Source organism: Adiantum capillus-veneris, chromosome 7 (assembly GCF_014529385.1).
Source record: "Adiantum capillus-veneris isolate H3 chromosome 7, ASM1452938v2, whole genome shotgun sequence".
In the NCBI taxonomy this organism is placed as follows: domain Eukaryota; kingdom Viridiplantae; phylum Streptophyta; class Polypodiopsida; order Polypodiales; family Pteridaceae; genus Adiantum; species Adiantum capillus-veneris.
In genome coordinates this window covers 21,867,243-21,874,288 of record NC_140937.1, presented here as the reverse complement: position 1 = coordinate 21,874,288, position 7,046 = coordinate 21,867,243, and the positions used below count along the sequence as shown (strand labels likewise).

The following is a 7,046-nucleotide window of genomic DNA, read 5'->3' as shown; positions in this document are numbered from 1 at the left end:
TCGTGGATAGATCGCTTCTACACTAGTGACCACTTCAGTGACTTGGGGGGATCAATGGGCATCTTGGCAGGGACATCCTTCTCAGACCATGCACCAGTGATCCTCACAGTGACAGATAGGCAGAGGAGTGGGAGCACAATGCTTCGCATCCCAGAGCGGGTCTTGTTGGACACAGCACTCAGAGAGAGGGTAGAGGCTCTTTGGACAGAGGGCATGGACAACCAGGCTCTACCGGCAGACAGAGTGGCCTTAGGCCTAGCTCAGCTTAGTCACTTTTTTCTCCAGGAGTCTTTGGCTCGACGGGCCGCAGCAAGAGAGGAGGAGCAGCGTCTCAGACGAGGCATTGCTTCACTACAGAGGATGCAGAAGCAGCATCCAGACAGTCCATGGCTGGAGGAGCAGTTACAGCAGGCTCGACAAGAGCTTTCTAGCACAGAGGAGAGGCGCCATGAGTTTGCCTTTCACCGACAGGCATCTCAGTGGACTCAGGTAGGTGACAGAGTGACAGGTGGCTTTTTTGAGATAGTAGGACCTCGGCACTCGCATGCCAAGGTCACTCAGCTGAGGAGACCCGATGGGTCAGTTGCTTGTGAGCCTGAGGATATGCGTGCAGTTGCTACTGACTTTTACTGTGAGCTACTGACGGCTGAGCCCCAGTCAGAGAGACAGGATGCATACAGGGAGCAAGTTTGGGCGCAGATGCCTTGTCTTGTGGCTGAGGAGATGCGCCAGAGGCTGGAGATACCTCTTCATCTTGAGGAGTTTCATACGGCTCTTAGGGCCCTTCCTCATGGTAGCTGTTCAGGTGAGGATGGGCTGACTCCCAGCTTCTTCTTGGAGTACTGGGACTTGATTGGCCCAGATCTTTGTAGTGCCTTTCAGTACATTCTACACACAGGAGTGATGCCGGATAGCATGAGTGAGGGCCTGATTTACCTCATTCCAAAGGAGGGTGGCTCCTTGGATGAGATTCGACAGTGGCGCCCCATCACCATCCTCAACTCACCCTACAAAATTCTTGCCAAGGCTCTGAGTTTGAGGATTCAACCACTTTTGGAGAGCCTTATACATGGGACTCAGACAGGTTTTGTCAAGGAACGCAGTATCCTTGACAACATCTTCACTTTCTGGGAGGCTTCTACCCTGGCACGTCTCCGTGGGGAGGACCTTGTGATTCTTCTTCTCGATTTTGAGAAGGCATACGACAGAGTTGACTGGGACTTTCTAGAGGGCACGCTTCGCAGGATGGGCTTTTCAGATGCTTGGATCAGAGGGTTGTCAGCTTTGTACAGACAGGCTCACAGTCAGGTGCTTTTGGCAGGAGGTAGAGGTGAGCGCTTCATGCTCACACGATCAGTCAGATAGGGTTGTCCTCTTGCCCCCTTTCTCTTTATGTTCTATGCGGAGGCGATGAGCAGATTTTTGGTGTCACAGCAGGTTGGTTTGAGGGGCTTAGCACTCCCGATACGGGGAGATGAGCTTCTGGACGCTGAGTTTGCCGACGACTCAACCTTGTACTTAGAGGGCCAGGAGGCCAATTTACACAGGTGTGGGCAGGCTCTTGAGACCTTCTGCTGTGCATCGGGCGCATTGATCAACTGGAGAAAGACAGTGGCTTTCTCGGTTGGCAGTGCTCCTGTGCCAGAGTGGATGCCAGGAGAGGGTTTCAGGTGGATCCCCCCAGGGACTACAGTTTGATACTTGGGTTGTCACGTTGGTTTGGATTTGTCCCCCGAGCAGCAGATTGCTCCTCTTCTCCTGTCCATCAGGAGAAAATTGTTACACTGGAGTTCAGCACGACTTTCGCTGGCTGGTAGAGTAGTAGTTGCCAACCAGGTGTTGTTGGCAACTATGTGGTACATCACTTCTTGCTGGATCTTCTCGAGTTCTTGTATCAGCCAGGTAGAGAGGAACTTCCTTTGCTCAGGTCACGACACTCAGGTTGCCCGAGCCAAGGTGGCTTGGTCGGTCATCACACTTCCTTGTTCTCAGGGAGGGCTTGGGATCATTGATCCAGCACAGTAGAGCAGAGCCCTTCTTGGTAAGTTCGTCGTTAGAGGACTTCTTCCAGACGAGGAGCCCTGGAAAGAGTTCTTGCTGTAGAGGCTTTGTGCCAGGGTGCCTCAGTCAGGAGGCCCTTGGCAACCTTCGACCAGATGGATCTTTATAGAGTTACGCCGAGTTGGTTTGAGCAGGAGACTAGAGGACCGATTCGCTGTGAGTTTGCTTCTCTCTTGGGAGCTCTTACGGCGTGGCCTAGAGCAGAGACAACCGACATGCACGGAGGAGTGCCTACGATAGCCCCTCGTCTGGAACCCCATGGTTAGCACTCAGAGAGGCCACTTGGTTGGGAGTAGGCCTCATGTTTCATGGGGTCCCATGGCAGCAGGTCCAGCGCGCTCTCTAGGTGACTGGCTAGAGTTCACAGGTTTGTCAGAGGAGGTGCAGGGTGTCCAGCTACAGGGCATGAGAGGGGTTCAGAGCATGTGTCAGGACATCTCAGAGTCAGTTCCAGCTGAGTGGATCACGCCTCTCTAGCCAGTAGCACCCCGATGGATGGGAGCCTTCACACGACTGGAGGTTCTCATCTCAGTCACGGCTTGTTCAGAGACTATCCCAGCCCTGTTCTTTGAGCTTCAGGGTAGGGGACATTTATAGAGAGTTACAGTAGAGGCCCCGCAGGTAGCAGAGTGCTGTTTCCAGAGGATCCGAGTTGTGGGCATCTGTGGGAGGACTTGCGTCATAGACCCTGACCCAGCAGCTCTCGAGACAGGACACTAGAGGCTATGGGCTTGGGAGTGTTGTCCACTGGCACGAGTACAGTGGGATCCTGGTGAGTGGCTATGGAGGGACCCCTTCTCTTCTGCAGACCGCCCAAGAGTCCCTTTCTTCCAGTACACTGTTCGGCTTGGACGTCATATACTTGCAGCGCAGAGAGAGGCCTGCCCCGCTGCAGCACGTCATTGGCAGGAGGAGAGTCTCACAGTTGAGTTCTTGGCAGCTTTTTGGCAGAGGTTGTGGGACTCCAGACAGCCGAGGCGCGTCACTTTGTTCCAGTGGTTGGTTGCACACAGAGCCACAGCAGTAGGGAGCTAGCTTGTGCATAGTGGTCTCTCGATCGCATGTACAGCCTGTGACTAGTTGGTGGAGAGTCAGCAACACTGTCCTTCGGCCCAGCACGTGTGGCTACGAGTTCTTCGGCTGATGCCTGCCCTCTCTGCGGCTCGACAGTACACTTGAGGGGCAGCGGCTTGGTCCACCCTCACGGGCCCGGCACTACAGTTTGAGCTATCTTGCACCAGCAGGATGATAGTGATACAGGGGGGGCGACCTGCACTCCAGCCTGCTACAGACCTTACTCCACAGGAGTGGTGCAGTGAGAGAGAGGAGTGTTGGGAGCTCATCAGCGGCCTAGCTCTTTGGTTCATCTGGCGGGCCCGTTGTTTCCACATCTTTGAGGCTCGCCCTGTGCCACCAGCAGAGACTGTTCGTGACTTTTGGCTAGAGCTGATCCATACTCTCAGAGGACAGCTTGAGGGACTACAGGGCAGCTCCGACCACATGCGGGAGCGCCGCGAGGCTTTCCTTCGACTCTGGCGCCCTGGGCCTTTCTACACCATGGTCCAGGGGGTGCTCAGATGGCACTACTGTCCACCTGTGTGGCTCTTCCCTACTCCCATTTCTTGATTTAGCCCCATTGTATATATGTTGTTTTTTCATTGGGAGAGTCTCCCCATCATGCGTGTTGTAGCCCTCTCTTGCAGAGGTGGATGTAGCCCTATGGGCAGTTTTCATTAACTAATAGAAGGATCTTTTTCTTGGAAAAAAAAAAGGGCACGGCTAGAAGGAGAAGTGAGAAGGTATTGTGGTAGGGACAAGGTAAACTCCACTCAATTAAGAGCAGCAAAACAAGGTCAAAAGAAGGTATAGGAGGGAGTAACTTACTTAGGGTAGGGTGAATACGAAAATGACGAGGTTGGGGCAAAGGGTCGAGAACAGGAACAGCAACACGGGTGGGTGGGTAGGTAGCAACATCGCGTGTAGGGTCTCTCTCCTCCTCAACAATTTTCTCTTTTCCCTTTCGTGTAATGGCACTTACAGGCAATGCAATAGAATCAATCATATTAACTGATGGATTATTGGTTGTTGTGGGTGCCAAACTAGAAGAAGCCATGGTTGGAGAACTAGGAGAACCTCTTTGTAAAAGTGTCCAACTAGGGCTTGGAGGTCTCTCATTCCTGTTACGATGGTTCATGGGGCCTAGCAATGGTATTGTAGAATTGTTATTCATCATGTGTGGTGCATCTTGATATAGCAATTTTCTTCAGTATTCCCCTTTCCAAACATCTCTTATAAGCGCAGATGACTGTGGGACAATCCTTGGAAAGATGGTCGGGTACGCCACAAGCACGACACACAATCTTAGTGGGATTAGGCTCAGAGCGGCAAGTGGGCAACAAATTTTGTTGGCGCTTCAAAAAGTTCACATCTAGAGTCACAACTTTCATGTTTTCATTTACCTGGTTCATGTAATTAGTCATCATGTCTTTCAAGTCCCCAATACTAGATGCAGTGCTCTCATAACCATCCCCACCCTTGTGATGCATGGAAGGTGCAGTGGTAGAAGTAGATTGAGGATAAGTCACAAAAGGTTGGGGAGCGTGAGAAACTGGTACCGGGGGATGTGGAGAGGTGGATGAAGAGTAAATGTCTATAACAGGTGTGGGTGCTAGGAGTGAAAGAGGCGATGGTGTAGCTTGAAGTTGGAGTGGGGTAACAAAAGGTAATTGCAGAGGTGGTGTCGATTGTAACTGGGGTACATAAGATGGGGCTGGTAAAGATAAACTCAGAGTGGAGATGGGTAAAGAGTGTGGTGCTAGCCATGGGTAATACGATGGAGATGGTGTCGCAACTAGTTGTGGTTCATAAGAGCACGTGTAGGAACTCTCCACATTAACAACAGATGTGATAGCAGTATTTGAATCTTGTGGAGCCTGAGCCCTCGCTAAATTTGAATACTAGGATGCAACCCCCTAAGAAATGATTCCACGATGTTAAGCGGATCAATGTTAAAAGTGGGAGTGTAATGGTCGATAAAATTCCGAAACCTGGTGGCGGCTTGCTCGATGCCTTCATGCGGAAAATTTTGCTTAAAGGAGCGTAACCGCTCAAAAAATGAGAAAAAGTTTGGACGTTTGCGAAAAGCGGCTACGAATTTTTGCTCAAAATCGGCAAAACTAGGAATAGAATTTTCTTGCTGCTTAGAAAACCAATTTGAAGCTTCCCCTTTTAGTGTGGTGCTAAAATAAGTCATTACATGTCCCTCCTCGACAATATGCGATGTCAAACAAGCAATTTTAAAATTGTTTACTGTTGGAATTAGGGTTGCAGAGAAACACACACAGCTTGGAGAAGACGAAGGAAGCTCAAGGCACACGATAGAGATTATTTTACTTAGTGTGCAATGGAAAGATAGATAGCCCTAGAGTGATGGGCGTATATACAATGCACGGGGGAAAAAACCTCCTAAAGAGGGAAAAAATGCCCCGGCGGTCCTAGTGTGTTCACACACATCACTACCACATGTATATGGTAACAAATCCCCCCTGGAGTGATGCGGTGAACGAGAGCTGGCACATGAGTAAAGGGAAGTGCCATGCCCTAAGGACAGGATCAGTCCACAAAGGGGAGTAAGCCCAAAGCTTTGCGGAAAGCTTCAAGCTTCTCACGAGACAATGCCTTTGTGAAAAGATCTGCAAGGTTGTCCTGTGTTGGCACATAAGCCAAGCTGATCTCTCCTGCTGAGAGCCTCTCCCTGACATAGTGGTAATGCACCTCAATGTGCTTTGTGCGAGCATGAAAAACTGGGTTCCTCGCAACTGCCAATGCGCTCTGACTGTCAGTGTAGATAGTGTTGGCAGTGTCCTGTCCAACACCCAAGTCAGCCATAAGGCGTCTGAGCCATACACACTCAACCGTAGCTGTGAAGACTGCCCTGTACTCAGCCTCACAACTCGAAGTGGCCACAGTAGGTTGCTTCTTGCTCAACCATGATATACATGAACTGCCAAGCATGAAACAAAAACCACTTGTGGACACTCGCGTGTCAAAACAACCAGCCCAATCTGAGTCCGAAAAAGCATGTAAGTCTGGCAGCAATGATCCCCCCTTGGGATAAAACAAGCCAAGATGTAAAGTGCCACTAAGGTAGCGGAAAATCCTCTTGACAGCCTGCCAATGCTTAGACCCTGGGCTATGCATAAATCTGCTGACCTGCGAGACTGCAAACTGAATATCTGGCCTCGTGTTGCATACATAAATGAGGCAGCCAACAGCAGTTTGGTAAAGAGTGACATCAGCAAGATCGCCAGCATCATGTAGACTCAACTTCAAACCTGTTTCCATGGGAGTGGCAATAGGTTTGCAATCGTCAAGTCCAAACTTACATAGCAATGTCTCTATGTAACTTTTCTAACACAAGGCAATACCACCATCACACTGCTTAAACTGTATACCCAAGTAATGATGCAACAGCCCCAAATCTTTCATCTTGAAAGTAGCATTCAAATCAGCCTTAAATTCAGCAATATGTCTCTCATTTGGTCCAGTGATCAGCAAATCATCAACATAAAGAACCACAATGAGAAATACATCATCCTCACGCTTTACATACAATGTGCTTTCTGTTGGACTGTTACGAAAGCCTCGTTTAACCAAATGAGTGTCAGCTTTCTCATACCAAGCACGAGGAGATTGCTTCAACCCATACAAAGCCTTCTTACATTTGCATACTTTGTCCTCTTGTCCTTTTATGACAAAACCGCGAGGCTGCGTTACAAACTTCCTCAAATATGTCACCGTTCAAGAAAGCAGTAACAATGTCTGATTGATGTACATCCCAACCAAAATGAGCTGCCAATGCACATAGAAAACGCACAGTAGTCATACGACAAGTTGGAGCAAAAGTCTCTTCATAATCTATGCCTTTTTGTTGTGCATAACTCTTTGCAACAAGTCGAGCCTTATGGCGATCGATCTCACCATCC

The 7,046-nt window shown here is 49.8% G+C and overlaps 1 pseudogene; it reads right to left on the bottom strand.

The window, feature by feature from the left end:
* Positions 1 to 4,283: 4,283 nt before the first annotated feature.
* LOC147453541 (uncharacterized) lies at positions 4,284 to 5,314 on the bottom strand (annotated as a pseudogene).
* Between the last annotated feature and the right edge of the window lie 1,732 nt (positions 5,315 to 7,046).